The sequence below is a fragment of the Ambystoma mexicanum genome, chromosome 9 (assembly GCF_040938575.1).
Source record: "Ambystoma mexicanum isolate Mex_15411 chromosome 9, UKY_AmexF1_1, whole genome shotgun sequence".
Classification (NCBI taxonomy): domain Eukaryota; kingdom Metazoa; phylum Chordata; class Amphibia; order Caudata; family Ambystomatidae; genus Ambystoma; species Ambystoma mexicanum.
Window position 1 is genome coordinate 128,698,890 of NC_090931.1, and position 19,489 is coordinate 128,718,378.

At 48.9% G+C, this 19,489-nt stretch overlaps 1 long non-coding RNA gene across 1 annotated transcript in view; it reads right to left on the reverse strand.

Moving 5' to 3' along the window:
* The window catches only part of LOC138487737 (uncharacterized), a 31,729-nt gene extending 18,123 nt beyond the window's left edge, over positions 1 to 13,606 (reverse strand). The window contains exons 1-2 of the long non-coding RNA XR_011274534.1: positions 13,473 to 13,606; positions 3,198 to 3,317 (exon numbers count right to left, since the gene is read on the reverse strand). This is a non-coding gene — a long non-coding RNA (uncharacterized lncRNA). The remainder of the gene's footprint in view (positions 1 to 3,197; positions 3,318 to 13,472) is intronic.
* Between the last annotated feature and the right edge of the window lie 5,883 nt (positions 13,607 to 19,489).

The following is a 19,489-nucleotide window of genomic DNA, read 5'->3' on the forward strand; positions in this document are numbered from 1 at the left end:
CGTGCAGAAAGGGAGCCTGCAGCTTCATGAGCGGCGCTCCCGTGATGAGAGGGACACCGCGCCGAGAGCTCTGCCCGAGCCTCCCTTTGCAGTCGCAGGGACGCTTGGCTAAACTGCGAGCTATGCAAGTTCTTCTAGCCTGCGGGCTATATAATCCCCATCATGCTTTTGGCCCAAGGGGGCACCAATGAAGAAAACGATACCACACCTTAACTGCCAGAAATTAATATATCCAATACAAAAAGCAAGAGGTAAAATGCTTGTGCCACAAAACGGCATGCAAGTCATTAGCTTGATCTCCATAGTAATTGAAAATAAAACTCAGTAGATTTTTAATCATAGTTCTTTTTATAGAGCAAAATCTGGCTTTGAGAGTCCTGGCATAGCAGCTTGGTTTTGGAGACGACCGCCATTTTGTTTGCATTTTGTGCCGATTGAAGTTTAATCAGGCATATGTTGTACATGCACACAGATGTAGAGAAGAGCACACTATAAGTATGTGACATCACGGTCCTCATCACAAACTCGTGACATCACACCCAAACACAAAAACTAACACACATATAGAGACATCACCATCTCTAGTATTCTACCGCAAATATGGACGGACCACCATCTCATATGCTTTACAGCCAGCATCGAGCCGCCCAAACTTAATAGGAATAAAATAGCACCTCCCATTCCAACGAGAAGCAAAAAAGAAATCACGGCTGAAAAATTACTCCCATTACTCCTACCAGCTCTCACCACCAGCTCCATTCAATCCAACCCTAGCGAGTTAGTTGAGTCATTTAACAATTCTATGACCAAAGCGCTAGACTTGATTGCCTCTATCAAACTTCATAAAAGTAAACGCGAAGCTCACCTCAACTCCTGGTTCACTCCCCAACTCAAAAAAATGCGCATCCAAAAACGCAAACTCCAAGCTATCTGGAGGCATACCCCCTCTGTCGACAACAAAACTACACTTGCCAACTTTGCCAAAAGTTACAAGAAGGAAATAATTCAAACGAAAAAAGATTCATTCAATGAGAGAATCCGTAAAGCCAACTCGAATACCAAAGAGCTCTTCACTATTCTCCGAGAATTGGAAAATCCAATTGCCCCTATAGATAATGTCCCCAAGGACAAATCCTGGTGCACGAGCATCCAAAATGCCCAGGCAAATAAAATTACAACCCTTCAATCCAAAATCGCTAAGAAAAAAGCCTCCCTGAGCCATAGCGAAAATCATACCACCCAACGGAAAGAAATACCGGGCGCATCCACCCAAACCAACTGTGAACCCTTCAGATTTACTAATATCTCCATATTGGAAACTGAAAAGGTCATTCTATCCCTTAAACCATCAAACTGCCAAGGCGACATCTGTCCTGCGCAAATCATCAAGGACGCTGCCAGAGATTTAGCACCCTTCATCTCGAAACTTATCAACGCCTCCTTCAATACGAGCACGGTACCCACCAACCTTAAAGAATCGTGGGTACTGCCCCTACTCAAAAAACAGACACTTGACCCAGCTATCCCCACTAATTATAGGCCCATTACTACGGTCCCATTTCTCCTTAAAATCATCGATAGAGTAGCCTACCTCCAAATCCAAAATTACTTGGAGACACACCAACTATTAGGATCACGGCAATCTGGCTTCAGACCACTTCACGGTACTGAAACGGCCCTTATCGACCTCAAGACACAAATCGACGAGTTGAAGGACAAAGGTACTACAGCTATGCTCCTCCTCCTTGACCTATCAGCGGCCTTTGACCTGGTGGATCATGCAGTATTATGCAACCACTTAGTGTCTGCCGCCCACTTCTCAAGTGAAGCTATAGCATGGGTACAGTCCTTCCTAGCTAACCGTACGGTGAGAGTGTTCTCCCCCGTAGCGGCAGCAGACCCAATCCATATCACTTGTGGCGTCCCACAAGCCTCATGTGTCTCCCCGACATTGTATAATATATTTACTAAGCCACTCTTCGACAAACACGACAGATTAGGGGTAACCTACACTAATTATGCGGACGATACACAGATTCTCATACCACTATCTGGCAACTTTGTCGAAGACACAGCTCTAGTAAACAAAATTTACCTCCTCATTCAGGTATGGATGGCCTCCCACGACCTCTGTCTAAATGACGACAAAACAGAGATACTGATCTTGGGCTCCGACTCCAACCTAAAAAAACTGAGTCCCAATTACAGCAACTTCAACATAGATGGCAACATAATCAAGGTGGCATCTGAGGTAAAAACTCTAGGCTTTTACCTTGATTCCACTCTATCCCTCAAAAAACAAGTTAATTCCTTGGCATCGTCTACAGCGTACACCTGTAAATTAATCAGGACCTACAGACCGTACCTTTCCAAAACTAACCGCATCACACTAGCTAACACATTAGTAATGTCCAAGCTGGACTATTGCAATGTCCTCTATGTAGGAGCCAATAAAACTATAATAAATAAAATACAAATCCTCTTAGGGCAGCCCTTGACATACCCCGCAGAGAACATATATCCAACATCAGGAAAGACCACCACTGGCTCAAAATCAGCGACAGAATCCTCCTCAAGACACTGTCACTCACCCACAAAGGGCTCAACAACTCAGCACCCCCCTACATTTCGGCCAAACTGACCAGAAAATCGTCCAGACACCACACTAGGGCTACTAACCACCTCCTGCTAGAAACCCCTAGATTTAGACGATCCAAAGCGGGCAGAGTTAGCTTCCCGGTCAGAGCTGCCCAGGCATGGAACGCATTGCCTACTGCGTTATGGGATATACTACCCTATACCAACTTCCAATGTAAGGTAAAAAACTGGCTCTGGTCCAACGACAACTAACACGGCCATGATACTCCTGAATCCTTGCCCATGACTTTTTCTGCGCTTACCCTCTTACCTTTTTGTATACTCCTCTTACACTGTAATATGCTAGCTTCTTCATCTCCAACTGCATTGACATGTACGTACTGTATTGTTATGCTCTTTTACTTTTATTCCCTGTATGCAACCTAAGCTTAAGTAACCTTGTACCTGCTGCGCCCGGCTACCCCTGGGTCTTTGTGCGCATTATCAAATAATAAACAAATACAAATACAAAGGGTATATTGCCTGATTGGGTAAATTATTACACAGAGTGCAAACTAGTTTACGTGGGCTGTAAGCAACAAGATATGGATAGAAATTACCTTGTCTGTATGACCCAAAATGGTGCCCTTGCCAGCCGCTCGCCAATCAAAGGAGGAAGGCTTCTTGGGTGTTTTACGATAATCCTGGTTAAGAATTCTTTCGTGAGGGTACTTGATAAACTGAGAAAAAAAACACATAAGCATGTCAGCCAAAGGGTATAGCATTGCACATGTATTCACCACAATCCCAGTCACCTCTGTTTTATATAGCATGGGGCACCCTACACATACTCCACTCCCCACCTGGTACCAGATCATGTGGACTGTTGGCTTGGCATACCCCAGGCCTTTTCTTGGTAGACGGGCACCTAAAACAGTGTGTCTCACTGATATGAATGTGCTAAATATCTATTGACATTGTTGAGCTGTATCGTCCCCATTGCCTCTCCCTGTTTCTCCAGCTGCTTCCTCTACAATCATGGTGTGTGCCGCTGGCATCCGATCAGGTGCTTATTTACCGTCTCCATGCATTCTGACCAAGAAGCTTTTCTGAATGAAATGCTCAAGAAAAAAAAGAATTCCAAAGATAGATTAGAATTCTCAAACCCAACCGTGATCACTTGATCACTTTATTGCAAAGATGGCTGCACGTGCCACCCACAGGGCCTACTGGGCATATGGCCAGAAACCATACCCAGTGGCTGCTTTGACATGTTCCAGACACAGCGGAGCCATCATGCCCAATGGCTGCTTTGATCAACACAAGGTCTTCAGCCCCACCGGGGGAAACCTGAAGAATCTGGGGGGGTGGGGGCAATGGGCATGGCCACAGTGGACAGTTTGTCTGGGGCAGTGCTTTCGTCAATGATATAAGCACGCCTCCGTCACCTGTAGTGTGCACTAGCCATGTACGGCTGTCACTTTGGATGGGTTATGGCCTTCACTCATGCCAGGCCGACCTAAGCGATCCAAATTGCCATCTGGATACGGCCTGCAGCCATGGCCTGTGATCGCTCTCCAGTCCAAAGTGAGCTGTCCCAGGACTTGCTCAAGTGACCCATAGAGTCCACTGACCATGGCCTGTGGCTATAACCAGTTTCCCACCAGCCCATGAGGTACCTAGTGTCCTCCATGTGCCAGGCCCAAGATGTTAACCAACAGAAGTCCAGGAGCAGCGGTCCTGTCCAGGGATATCGATGTGGACATCATTTAACTACACGGTGGTCCTGCATCTTATATGTTTGCGTTTATAATTAACATAAAAACCTATGTCTATTGAGTTTCCCCAAATGTCTATTGCTAACCTTTGACTTGCTGGACGGGTTTTGATGAAACTTTCCAGAAGATTTGTCTGGCACAGATCCCCCCAAAATGAAAGGTTTGGGGAAAACTGATCAAATGGTTCAAAACCTGCTAAGAAAACCAAAAAAAGTGTTTTTTCGGCATACCTCGATTCATTTTCTCATTGAGAAAAAAGGTGCATGCATTGAACAGCTGTAACGTGAAAACCGCTAGATGGATTTGCACCAAATCAGAACACATTGGAGATATTTCTTTTTTGGTTTGGTGCAAATCCATCCAGTAGTTTTTTAAAAATGTGATGGAGAAAGTGGTGCCCTGGACCCAAAAACCTTTATATTTCTCCCGTGGTGTGTTGCAGCACGGAGTCTTTTCACAAATGAAAAGCCGCCATTCCTTATTTTTTGCCTGTTGCAAGCGATTACCACAGGATTGCCACAGAAAGTCGCAACAGGCAGTAATAAAATAAAAATTGTTGCGGGAACAGGTGACTGAAAGGGAATAAGAGGAGAGCAACCGGTCCAAAGAGAAGGTGAAATAGCTTTTCAGCTTCCTAGCTGGGCTCAGGAAATATGGAGGGAAGTGGGAGCAGGGCTGGCTGAAGATGTGTCAGGGCTGGTGGGGGCCCATTTCTTTTTCCCTCAGTGGGGAGACCACCAGTGCAATGGGTTTATTGGCCCCGCATTAGTCCCACTCAAAACTGTGATCCATCCCCTGCCGGGCTGACCAACGGAGCCGTGGCCAGACGCAACAGGACAACACGTTAAACAGTGCCTGGGTTTCGCAGTTAAGAAATGCCCTGCAATTACTAACATAAAACATTTCATTGTTAGCACCTGCATTCACATGCATACATATTTAGGTAATTGTGATGGGGGAGTGGGGGGTGTAGGGGAGCTGGATCTCAGCTAGGACAGCTGCCAAGTGGCCCCATGTCATGTGGCACACTGGACGCCTTCAGTTGGTCCTGTGACTTGAACCCAGCTGGAACAGCTGCCAAGTGGCCCCATATAATGTAAAACACCTTCTACCAGTCTAGGGTCTTGATACCAGCTAAGGCATCTGCCAAGTGAACCCATGTCATGAGGGACACCTTCAGCCAGTATACAGGCTGGTCACCAGCTGCGACAACTGCCAGGTGTCCCCATGTCCTGGGTGACACCATCAATTAATATACAGGCTGGATACCAGCTAGGACAGCTGTGAAGTGGCCCCATGTCATGAGGGACACCTTCAGCCAGTATACAGGCTGGATACCAGCTAGCTGCCGCGTGACCCCATGTCATGTGGCAAACTGGAAACCTTCCGCTGGTCCTGGGACTTGAACCCAGCTAGAGCAGCCGCCAAGTGTCCCCATATAATGGCAAACAACTTCTACCATTGTAGGGGCTTGATCCCAGCTAAGGCATCTGCCAAGTGGCCCCATGTCACGAGGGACACCTTCAATCAGTATACGGGCTGGTCACCAGCTACGACAACTGCCAGGCGTCCCCATGTCCTGGGTGACCTGCAGCCAGTATACAGGCTGGATAACAGTTGGGACAACTGCTAAGTGTCCCCATGTCATGCCAAGTGTCCCCATGTCCTGGGTGACACCTTCTGCCAGTATACAGGCTATATACCAGCTAGGAGAGCTGCCAAGTGTTCCCATGTCCTGGGTGACACTTTCTGCCAGTATACAGGCTGTATACCAGCTAGGAGAGCTGCCAAGTGTTCCCATGTCCTGGGTGACCTGTAGCTAGTATACAGGCTGTATAGCAGCTAGGAGAGCTGCCAAGTGTTCCCATGTCCTGGGTGACACCTTTGGTCAGTATACAGGATGGATACCAACTAGGACATCTGCCAAGTGGCCACATATCATGGGCACACTGGACACCTTCAGTTGGTCCTGGGACTTGAGCCCAGCCGAGCAGCAGCCAAGTGTCCCCATATAATGGGGAACAACTTCTAGCAGTCTAGGGGCTTGATCCCAGCTAAGATGTCTGCCAAGAGGCCCCACCATGTCATGAGGGACACCTTCAGGCAGTATACAGGCTTGACACCAGCTAGGACAACTGCCAAGTGTCCCCATGTACTGGGTCACACCTGCAGTCAGTATACAGGCTGGATACCAGCTAAGACAACTGCCAAGTGTCGCCATGTCCTGGATGACACCTGCAGCCAGTATACAGGCTGGTTACCATCTAGGGCAGCTGCCAAGTGTCCCCATGTCATGAGGGACGCTTTCAGCCAGTATACAGGCTTGCCACCAGCTAGGACAACTGCCAAGTGTCGCCATGTCCTGGGTGACACCTTTGGCCATTATACAGGCTGGATACCAGGTAGTACAGCTGCCAAGTGTCTCCATGTCCTGGATGACACCTTTGGCCATTATACAGGCTGAATACTAGCTAGGACAGCTGTCAAGTGTCTACATGCCCTTGGTGACACCTGCAGCCAGTATACAAGCTGGATACCAGGTAGTACAGTTGTCAAGTGCTCCCATATCCTTGGTGGCACCTTCAGTCAGTATACAGGCTGGATACCCGGTAGTACAGCTGGTGTCTCCATCTCCTGGGTGACACCTTTGGCCATTATACAGGCTGGATACTAGCTAGGACAGCTGTCAAACGTCCCTATGCCCTGGGTGACACCTTTAGCCATTATACAGGCTGCATACTAGCTAGGACAGCTGCCGAGTGTCTCCATGCCCTGAGTGACAACTTTGGCCATTATACAGGCTGGATACTAGCTAGGACAGCTGCCAATTGTCTCCATGACCTGGGTGACACCTTCAGTCAGTATACAGGTTGGATACCAGCTAGGACAGCTGTCAAAAGTCCCCATGTCCTGGGTGACAGCTTCAGCCAGTCCTGGTCAGGATTACATCAGCGCTTTATGGCAGTGCAAAATCGCTGAATTGTGAAGATTCTGGAACAAAACATAAGCCTGATCCCAGCAAGAACAGTCGAACATAACTGTGCTATACAGCGCACATTCCCAAATCCTTCCACTGTAGTGGAGCAAATATTGTTCCAGAGAAAAATATTTTTATGTATCGAGCGCGTAACCTTTTCACCGATAGCAATTTCAGAATGCTGCAAGTCTTAGCCAACGACCAACATGTAAAGTGATGTTTGCTCAAAAACTACTAGGGCGGCTTATGCCTTTCTTTTTACTGAGATGAACCTCAGTAAACTATGTGAATATGTCCCTTCTGAAATGATACATTCTTTATTTTTCCTTCGAAATGGAGGGTGGGGCATGTTACGTCTTTAGAGTAAAGATGCGCATGCGTCAGCCTCGTTCTGGGCGCGCATGGTGTATAAAGACGATCCATGCGGCAGTTTCTGCCGGGACCTAACAAGCATAAGAAATGTGTCAGTGTGTTCTTGTGTGAATGCTTGCATGCGCGCGAGTGGGGCAGCCCGAGGCATGGGTCAATACATCACTTTGGCGACGAGGAGGGACCCGACGAAGGAAGCGCTTGACATGCACGAGTGTGTCAATCACAGGCATTTTCTTCCGACGTATCCGGGAGCCGATACAAGTGATGGCGGCCATTTTGTTTCAGCGCGTGAGGCAGTAGCGGCCCGCGAGGGTGCTCGTGCACTGCCCAAGTGTTGAGGAAACTACAAACCTCAATTTTTGGAACCCCTCTGGTCATCCAGCCCGGAGGACTGCATTTCTAGCCTGTAATAACAGGCTCTTCGCAGCAAGGAGGTAGAGAGGCTACCCAGGCCCAGACTGTCAACGAGGAACCGGTGCCAGAGCTGATACTCACCACAGCGTCACAGTCCACACACACAGGTACGCCGATGTCTGTTTAAGTCAGGTTTGCGGCCTCTATTACAAAACAGAGGTGCCTGTGCGACCTGTGAAAATGGCGGACAGCGATGGTGAAGCGCCCACGCCAGCAAGAGTGGCGCGAAGACAACATGGATCACTACAGCCCATGCAGGAGTTCGACACCTCCGGCCCGCCCTCGAAACTGGGCCCCAAATGGCTCCTGTGGATAAAGAAATTAGACATGTTTTTCACAGCGACTGGCGAAACCGATGATGATGCGAAGGTGACAACACTACTCTACTCGGCAGGTACAGAAGTTCTGCGGATTTATGAATCATTGAACATAGTGACTTATGCGGCGGTCAAAACGGCACTCTACAATCATTTTATTCTGTTGTCAAATGTGGATTTTGACAGGTTTGTCGTGTGCGGGGAAAAGCAGCACGATGATGAATCTCTGGACCAATTTTGTGCACGTCTGCAGTAGCTAACAAGTTACCTGCAGGTGGGACAAAGAGGAGGAAATGGTTCGCAACCAATTGATCCAAGGCTGTAGCCCCAGCAAACTGCGAAGGCAGATTCTGAGGGAGCCTGGCATGACTCTAACGCAAATATTGGACAACGGCAGGGTGTATGAACTTGTTGAGTGCAGAGGGGCGAAAATGGATGCTGCTGTGCGCCTGGGCAAAAGTGAAGAGGCGTTTGCAGTGGGGAGACAAGCCCTGTCAAAATCTTGCTGGAGCCAGAAGCGCCAAGAAGCAGCTCCCACGCACGGTGCCCCAGCTGTGTGCCAATACTGTGGATATGACTTGCCGCACTCGGAGGACTGTCCAGCGAAGACGAGAGCCTGTGGGAGATGCAACACGCCAGGACATTATGCCAGGATGTGTCGCGCAGCTGCCCCAGTAACCACGCAAACATGGCCAGCGAGAGCAGGTGGAGGCGGTTTCAGGAGACAACGTAGCATCGCCACGCTAGAGCAGGACACCCAAAGGCTCAACATTGCGGAAGAAGAGGAGGAGGATGAAGACATTTTCTTTATCTCGAATCTGGCTACGGGGGCAACGAAAAGGAGGCAGCCCACATGTCATAGACATCCAAGGTGCTCCTACACAAGTACTGATCGACACAGGGGCCTCGGTGTGTGTGCTGGCCACAGAGCACTACAAAGCCATCCCGGGCCCGCCACTGCTAGACAAATCAAATAAAAAGCCAAAATATTCACATTTGGGGGCAACACACCCCTGCCAATTCAGGGTGTGTTTGTGGCACCTGTGTCCCGTGGGACCAAAGTCATCAAAGCAAGATTCTTCGTCACTGACGTCAGCCCGCACTCACTGCTAAACTGCGCCGCATCGTAGGTTTTAGACATTGTGCACTTCGCAATGGAGGTGTACTAGGTGGACATCGACCAACATCTGGACAAGTTCTCCAGCATTTTTCAGGGAATAGGCAATTGAAGGCAGCACCAGTGCGCTTGCACATCGATGAGACAATTCGGCCCACAGCACTAAAACATCGTAGAATACCCTTCCACCTCTGGTCACAAGTCGAGAAGGAGCTCCAGTCACTCATCGAGATGGACATTTTTATCGAAAGAGTCGAGGGGCCAACTCCATGGGTCTCACCCACTGTTGTGCCGCCTAAACCGAAACAGCCCGGTAACATCCGCATTTTCGTGGATAGGCGACTCCCAAACGCTGCCATCAAGCGGGAATGCCATATAACACCCATGCTGGACGACGTTGTAGGTGAACTGCAGGGAGCCAAGGTTTTCTCCAAGCTGGATCTGAGGTCAGGGTATCACCAGCTAGAACTTCACCCAGACTCGAGGTACATAACAACCTTTACCACTCACGAGGGCCTCTACCAGTTCAAACGTCTCAGTTTCGGTGTATCCTCCGCTGCGGAAGTTTTTCAAAATACCATAAGAGATGCGCTAGCTGGCCTAAAAGGGGTGCTCAATATGAGCAACAATATTTTAGTATTCGCTGCGTCCCAGGCTGAACACATGAAGCATTTGGAATCAACCTTGCAGAGACTGAAAGAACTAGGCCTTACCCTGCACCGGGGGAAGTGCAAATTCTTTAAGGACCGCATGGGATTCTTCGGGTTCATTTTTCACGCGAGTGGGGTATCGCCAGACCCAGAGAAGATCAAGGACATCCGCGAGGCCGCGGCGCCCCAATCCCCCACAGAGGTACGCAGTTTTCTGGGGATGGTCAATTACTGTGGACGATTCATAAAAGGTCTGGCATCCCTATCTGAACCACTCCGGGCCCTGACAAAGAACGATACCACATGGGTTTGGGACAAGAAAGAACAGGAGGCATTCCTGGAAATCAAGAGGGCACTCTCTGACCAAGACACAATGGCGTATTTTGACCCCACAGCGGAGTCAGAGATTGTTGTGGATGCCAGCCCAGTGGGTCTGGGAGCTGTTCTCATGCAATCGGATGCCAGAGGCGACATGCGCCCCATTGCCTACGTGAGTAAGGCCCTCACAGAGACCGAAAGACGCTACTCACAGATCGAGAGGGAGGCGTTGGCGATCCTGCAGGGTTGCAGGCATTTTCGCCTATATATCCTCGGAAAACCGGTGACAGTTGTGACGGACCACAAACCACTTCTGCCAATCCTAGCAGGAGTATCATCGAAGCCCCCACCTCGGATTGAGCGCTGGATGCTTGCTCTCATTGAGTATGGAGTCAAACTGATGTACAGGCCCGGAACAAACAATCCAGCCGATTATCTGTCCCGACACCCGAACTACGAAAGAGGGCAATGTCCTGGTGAGCTGGTGGGGTGTCAAGAGTTCGTCCACAACATCATTGAAAGTGCAATGCTGGTAGCACTGAAGAGGGAAGTCGTGGCCAAAGAGTCGACGACCGATGAAGTTTTCAAGATTATACAGGCCGCGATACGTAGCGGGGAGTGGAAAGAGGTGCTACAGAACAACACCAGGTGAGAGGACAGGGCTCGGAGAGACCTTCAAGCTCTTTGGAAAGTCTGAGATGAACTCTCGATTTCGGATGATGGGTTACTACTACGAGGGCGACAGATCGTCATCCCTCAAGCGCTGAGAGCCCGGGTCCTGGAACTAGCACACACTGGTCACCAGGGGGTCACAAAGACAAAGGCGCGATTGCGACCAAATGTTTGGTTTCTGGACTTGGAAAACCTGGTGGAGACATACGTGCGGAGGTGCCTGCCATGCCAAGCGGCGAGCCTGCTGCAAAGAGCTCCGCCCATCAACTCCATGGTGAAAGTCCCTGGGGCACGGTCCAGCCGGCTTCGGGTCAACCGGGAGAGGCATGTACTTCTTGGCCGTAGTCGACCAGTGGTCAAGGTATCCGAAGGTGGAGCTAGTGGATTCAACAGCAAGTGACCACATGATCCTGGCCCTAGAAAAGATGTCTGCAACTCATGGCTTCCCAGAAGTCCTATGTTCCGACAACAGGCCACTGTTCACGGGGAACCAGTTCGCTCAGTACATGAATGAGAGGGGGATCCAACATAGAAAGGTATCACCACCCTGGCCCCGTGCAAATGGAGAAGCTGAAAGACTCTTGAGGACGCTGAACAAAGTCTTCCGGATATCGGCAAACGGCGGAGGAGAACTGAAGAAGAACCTCTTTGAGTTCCTCTGAGAATACAAAACAACACCCCGCCAGTCGACAGGAGTCGCCCCGGCCGAAGCATTGTTTGGGCGCTGCCCGAGGGGACTCATCCTGGAAGTGAAGGGCCGAGAGCCGGGGGTCATCGACAATGACAAAGTACGACAGGAGAGAACAGCCCACAACGAGAAAGAGAGTGGGAGGAGAGGCCTACAAGAGAAGGAGGTAACCATAGGGGATTCGGTACTGGTCCGGAACCGCCGACCCGAAGGGAAGTTGTCACTCCCGTACGAGCCACAACCATGGACAGTCACCCATGTAAAAGGGACCATGGTAACGGCTGCCAGTGAAAGAGGGACCGTCACCCGCAACAGGTCCTTCTTCAAGAAGTTAGAGACACAACCCCGAGAGGCTGAGCCGGCGGGAATTCCCCCACCAGAGGAAAGCGCAGAGACCCCCAAAGCCGACATGCCCATGGACCTGACACCTTGTGATGGGACACGGCTGGCGACCCCAGGGAGTAGCAGTCGGTAATCTGTGCGACAGAGTCGCAAACCACCTGTCCGGTTTAAGGATTATGTCCCGGACTCAGGAGACTGAGCGGGAGACCGGTCCAGGTCCGCAACCCACGTTGGGTGCGTTTAAGTTCTTTGTTGATATGTTGTTTCTGTTTAAAGAAAAGGAGGGATGTTACGTCTTTAGAGTAAAGATGCGCATGCGTGAGCCTCATTCTGGGCGCGCCTGGTGAATAAAGACGGTCCGTGCGGCAGTTGCTGCCGGGACCTCACAAGCATAAGACGTGTGTCAGTGTGTTCTTGTGTGAATGCTTGCCTTGCATGCGCGCGAGTGGGTAGCCCGAGGCACGGGTCAATACATCACAGGGCATGTCTGCGTTCTTGCCAGAGCGGTTCAACATTGTGTTAGATGCATGCAATGAAAGGAGCGAACTTCAGTCTGAGTCCAGGGCATGCGGGGGAGGTGTCATTTCACCCCCGTCCCTCGCACCTCTTCTCCTGTTGCTGTTCGAAGCTGCTTATGGGCGATCAAGCGCTAAATATGCAATCTACCGACCTTCCTTCCTTTCTACCCTTCCAGTGTCCGGTCACACTGACATTCCTTTCTGTGTATAACAACAACAGTTATATCATTTCAGACATTTATTTGTAAACCTCCCGCCACCAATGGAACCCCCTCTAGGCGCTGTGATTCGGTGTATATTTACTAACCAACTGAACAAAGGAAGTCACGTTGTCAGCCACGTAAGGATGGAAGTCTAAGCCGGCCATGCCAGGATTCAAACCTGTGACCGAAAAAGTCAACGTCGCGTGTGTCTCGAGAAGGCTCCTCAAACCACTGAGCTAGCCTAGCAAAATGAAGACCTCATTCTATAGCTCCTGTAGATTTTAAGATGTACGGAAACCTCACTGGTAGGAAATAGTAAAGTTGTCGAGTTCATTTATTTAAAAAAAAGTAGTCCGCGGTGTGGAAACGAGCGTGTTTTGGGATTTATCTCTAAAAAAAAACAATAGCAAACGCTCCCCCCTCTATTCGCGGCTCCAAACTATCAGTGGAAACTAATTATAACACAACGAACAAACAAACACCAACCTCTACTTGAAAAGAAATGACCTTGGTAAAGATCAGAACTTACCTCGGGGTCGGTGTGCAGGTTGTGTCTCTACACATCAGCCCACTCGGAGTTTTATAGAATTACAGCTGCACTTTCAGTTTCTATTTCTCGAAACACTGGAAAGAAATGACACACATGCATATAGAGGCAACTTCCTACCTCTGAACCAGATGTATCCGGACTGGGGCCAGCAGATAACACTCTCCGCCAAGTTACTGGTTGCCAGCTGTTGAAGGCCAGCTTTCCTGGCGCGGAGGAGTGTTGGAAGAGCAAGGCCCTGCAGGGCACGGAATTGTGTTCTGCATACCTATGGCAGTGTTTTTTCAGTTTACATGCTAACGACTGGGGCAAGAGGTTTTTGCAATATGTTGAAACCTGGAAAGTTTAAAGAGAATATTCTTTGAATTGGCGGTGGCGTCGTATGCCTTCGCTGCACCTTTTTACTGCTCAGTGAAACTCTCCACAGAGTTCAGGACCCATTCGAGCACAGGTGGAACTCATCCCTGATGCGACTAAAAGATTGCAAGAATTAAAATAGCGCACACGAGTCTACAGCAAGCAAGTACTCCCAGGCACGACCACAGCACCGCAAGAAAGTACTCTGTGAAAAAACAGAGACCTTGTACAACCACATATAGGCGTAGACGCACCATTATACCAATATCAGCTTTCAACTGGACTATTACAAGCGGCAAAGCTTTGCAAAAACATCTCTATGTGTGACAGAATGCCAATCTGGTACAGGAGGGATAGCCCACGCATTTTAAAATGTTATGAATATAAAATGATGCAGGTAAATTCCGTTTCTGAAAGAGAGGTCTGGTAATCAGACTCTCTTTCAGAAATGCTCCATGCCAACATTATAGTGTACCCATATGCCTTTGCTAAAACAGCCTTCTGGCACCCTCATCACTGGCCCAGCATTGGCACAGGGCAGGTTCGAAGGTAACATCTAAATTCCTGACAGCTGCTAGAATACAAAGTGCCTGCAGGCAGAGGTGGCTTTTTAATCGTCGCTGCCTGTTTCCACACCTAATAATTGTATGTCTTAGTCAGCCTGGTGCACACACATCTTTAAATATCAGCCGTGCCTGGTTGGGCTGGATACCAGCTAGGACAGCTGCCAAGTGTCCCCATGCCCTGTGTGACTCCTTCAGCCACTATACAGGCTGGATACCTACCTATCAAGTACAGCTGCAGGGTGTCCCCATGTCTTGGGTGACACCTACAGCCAGTATACAGGCTTGATACCAGCTAGGACAGCTGCCAAGTGTCTCCATGTCCCGTGTGACACCTAAAGCCACAGGCTGCATACCAGCTAGGACAGCTGCCATGTGTACCCATGTTGTGGATGACACATGCAGCCAGTATATAGGCTGGATACCAGCTAGGAACAATGGCCAGGAAGCTGCCTCTTTGATTCACGTGCAGTATTGACAAAACCTTTGTTCCAGGTCAAAGGAACTCTTCCCAGGAAACCTCCTTGGAACTTGTGAGTCAAAGGCAACACTGCCATAACAAATGCACTCCCACACCAGGGTGCTGCCCACTGGAGGTCCTTTGATGTCAGCAGGCGTGGTCTGAGTGAGTGTAGCCAAAAGGGAGAGGTGGATTGAGAGAGGGGTGCCACCATCTTGGTTTCTGTTGGGACCCTCTTCCGGTCCCCCCCATTTCTGGCGGGCAAGGCATTCTGAATGTCATGTCATGAAGCAAAGAAGCATGTTACAACAAAAGGGCATTCGACCCCTTACAACAGGCCTGCTTAGACCAATCCCCTGTGACATGTTGGCTTCAGAAGGCGGGTTGCACCCCCCTCATTCCATGATTCATCCTTGGACTCTTACATGGACAAGAAGGATTCACTGCACCTGTGTTGGGACTATCACCTGCTCCAAAATCCTCTGCCATAGAGGTGAAGAAAAAACAGACCCTCCAGAATATTGTGGCATGGAATTGAACACTTTGCAGCATAGAAAAGCACATTTTGCATCACAGAATTGTGCTTATTGCAGTGTTTTTGGGGGACATTTTTATTGACTGGATGCTGCTAGAGAGCCATGGTGTCACAGAGACAGGTTGCTAGAATGAAGTGTGTGAGAGGCTGCAAGAGGTCCTGCCTGTCATTATTTGTACCTTTTGCATGTTGTATGCTGTCTCTGCTATCAATTTAATAGAACGAGTACGAGATGTCCTGGGCTTGACAAAACAGTGTTTGGTTTGTTCTTTTTTTGGTTTAATGAGCATGCCAAGTTAATATTATAAATTGTATTGATCATTATCAGTTGTAATGGTGGAAAACATCCCTCATATGTTGTCCAATCCCACCAAGCACCCCAGCCCTCACTCACCAACACCCTCACACTCCCTAATTCTCCATCACTCCCAAAACTCTCACTCTGCCAGTCATGCACATACCCATTTTCTCTGTCACACGGCCAAGTTACAACTCACACACCTCAGTCCCAGCCACACTCCCAATTCACACCTTACGCTTCCCATCTCCTCCTGTGGTTTACAGCCCTTCATTCTTTCTCACCTCTTCTGCATCCCGCATCTCTTCTCCAATTCTGTTGTGCTTTTCCCACATATTTTCTCCCAACCTGCAGCTGGCTCCCTCTTTCTGGCAAGCTGCTCCACTCAGCTTTCTTGGCCCACAGCTCCCACTCTGGCCCACTCTCCTTCTCTGCTCTCTTGTCCACCACTCCCACTCTGCTTTCTTGCTCACCTCTCCCCCTCTGGCCTCCTACTCGCTTTCTAGCCCACCAGTCCCTCCTTGTTTTCTTTCCCTTTGATCCCCATCTGGCCCATCGTTTGCTCTCTACATTCTTGACCACCGCTCCGTCTTTGGCTCAATGCTCCCTCACTTCTTTTTAATACCCATTGCTCCCCCTCTGGCACACACCGCCCCCTCTCTCTCTCCTGCTTCCCACTCATATTGCCAAAGTTTATAAATTTAAAAAAATTCTGATTTTGTGGTTGTTTGTAAATTTGTTTGCAAACATGGCCGATTCTGTTTTTTCTTTTCAAACGCCCCCTTTGCAGTAATTTTAGCGATTGCTGGAGGGTCTGGAAGAAGGCACTTAAAACACAGGAGATTGCTGTCCCATAACCATACCCAGGGAACATTGTGTGAACTGCTGTCGACCAAGGCCTCTTTTCTGGCTACAATGGAACCAGGACCCTGTTTATGCAGGTAAATGATCCCCTGCAGGTGTCAGCCAAGCACCCTGGAGTGGGAATGCAAGCAGAAGGACTCACCTTGCCTGGATCCCCTGGATTGGGACTCCCAGCAACACAGCACTTTAGTAGCAGTTGGGGCTGGCTGTTGGATAATAACCATAGATAATGTTCTTGTTAGCAGGGCGGCAAGCAAGGAGAATGTTCATGATAGCAGAGGAAGAAAACGCACGGAGAACACTCATGATAGCATAGGGGGAACAAGCATGGAGAACACTCATGATAGCATAGGGAAAACAAGCATAGAGAACATTCATGAGTGCAGAGGGAGAACAGCCGTGGAGAACATTCATGAGTGCAGAGGGAGAACAAGCATGGAAAGCATTCATGAGTGCAGTGGGAGAACAAGCATGGAGAACATTCATGAGTGCAGTGGGAGAGCAGCCGTGGAGAACATTCATGAGTGCAGAGGGAGAACAAGCATGGAAAGCATTCATGAGTGCAGTGGGAGAACAAGCGTGGAGAACATTCATGAGTGCAGAGGGAGAACAGGTGTGGAGAACATTCATGAGTGCAGTGGGAGAACAAGCATGGAGAACAATCATGAGTGCAGTGGGAGAAAAAGCATGGAGAACATTCATGAGTGCGGTGGGAGAACAAGCATGGAGAACATTCATGAGTGCAGAGGTAGAACAAGCATGGAGAACATTCATAAGTGCAGTGGGAGAACAAGCATGGAGAACATTCATGAGTGCAGAGGGAGAACAGGTGTGGAGAACATTCATGAGTGCAGTGGGAGAACAAGCATGGAGAACAATCATGAGTGCAGTGAGAGAAAAAGCATGGAGAACATTCATGAGTGCGGTGGGAGAACAAGCATGGAGAACATTCATGAGTGCAGAGGTAGAACAAGCATGGAGTACATTCATGAGTGCAGAGGGAGAACAAGCATGGAGAACATTCATGAGCGCAGTGGGAGAACAAGCATCGAGAACATTCATGAATGCAGTGGGAGAACAAGCGTGGAGAACATTCATGAGTACAGAGGGAGAACACGGGTAGAGAAAATTCATGAGTGCAGAGGGAGAACAAGCATGGAGAACATTAATGAGTGCAGTGGGAGAAAAAGCATGGAGAACATTCATGAGTGCAGTGGGAGAACAAGCATGGAGAACATTCATGAGTGCAGAGGGAGAACAAGCATGGAGAACATTCATGAGTGCAGAGGGAGAACAGGCGTGGAGAACATTCAAGAGTGCAGTGGGAGAACAAGCATGGAGAATATTCATGCGTGCAGTGGGAGAACAGCCATGGAGAACATTCATGAGTGCAGAGGGAGAACAAGCGTGGAAAGCATTCATGAGTGCAGTGGGAGAACAAGCGTGGAGAACATTCATGAGTGCAGAGGGAGAGCAGGTGTGGAGAACATTCATGAGTGCAGTGGGAGAACAAGCATGGAGAACAATCATGAGTGAAGTGGGAGAAAAAGCGTGGAGAACATTCATGAGTGCGGTGGGAGAACAAGCATGGAGAACATTCCTGAGTGCAGTGGTAGAACAAGCATGGAGAACATTCATAAGTGCAGTGGGAGAACAAGCATGGAGTACATTCATGAGTGCAGAGGGAGAACAAGCATGGAGAACATTCATGAGTGCAGTGGGAGAACAAGCATGGAGAACATTCATGAGTGCAGTGGGAGGACAATGAATAAGAACATTCATGAGTGCAGTGGGAGAACAAGCATGGAGAACATTCATGAGTGCAGAGGGAGAACAGGCGTGGAGAACATTCATGAGTGCAGTGGGAGAACAAGCATGGAGAACATTCATGAGTGCAGTGGGAGAACAGCAGTGGAGAACATTCATGAGCGCAGAGGGAGAACAAGCGTGGAAAGCATTCATGAGTGCAGTGGGAGAACAAGCGTGGAGAACATTCATGAGTGCAGAGGGAGAACAGGTGTGGAGAACATTCATGAGTGCAGTGGGAGAACAAGCATGGAGAACATTCATGAGTGCGGTTGGAGAACAAGCATGGAGAACATTCATGAGTGCAGTGGTAGAACAAGCATGGAGAATATTCAGAAGTGCAGTGGAAGAACAAGCATGGAGTACATTAATGAGTGCAGTGGGAGAAAAAGCATGGAGAACATTCATGAGTGCAGTGGTAGAACAAGCATGGAGAACATTCATGAATGCAGTGGGAGAACAGGTGTGGAGAACATTCATGAGTGCAGTGGGAGAACAAGCATGGAGAACATTCATGAGTGCGGTGGGAGAACAAGCATGTAGAACATTCATGAGTGCAGTGGTAGAACAAGCATGGAAAATATTCAGAAGTGCAGTGGAAGAACAAGCATGGAGAACATTAATGAGTGCAGTGGGAGAAAAAGCATGGAGAACATTCATGAGTGCAGTGGGAGAACAGGCGTAGAGAACACCTATGATAGCAGAGGAGGAACAGACAAGGAAAACATTCAAAATAGCAGGGCGGACACGCAAGATGAACGTTCACGGTAGCGAGGGAACAGGCAAGGAGAACTATCACAATAGCAGGGGGACAAACATGATAGCAGAGGCAGAACAAGCATGGAGAACACTCATGATAGAAGAGGGACAATGAGCATAAAGAACATTCAAGATAACGGAGGGAGAACAAGTGCGGAGAGCATTCATGATAGCAAAGAGGACAAGCAAGGGGAACGTTCATGATAGCAGAGGCAGAGCAAGCATGTACAACATTCAAGATCACAAAGGTAGAACACACATAGATCATGTTCATGATAGAAGGGGACATGCAAGGCGCATGACCGTGATAGTTGAGGAAGAACAAGTGCAGAGAACACTCATTATAGCATAGGGAGA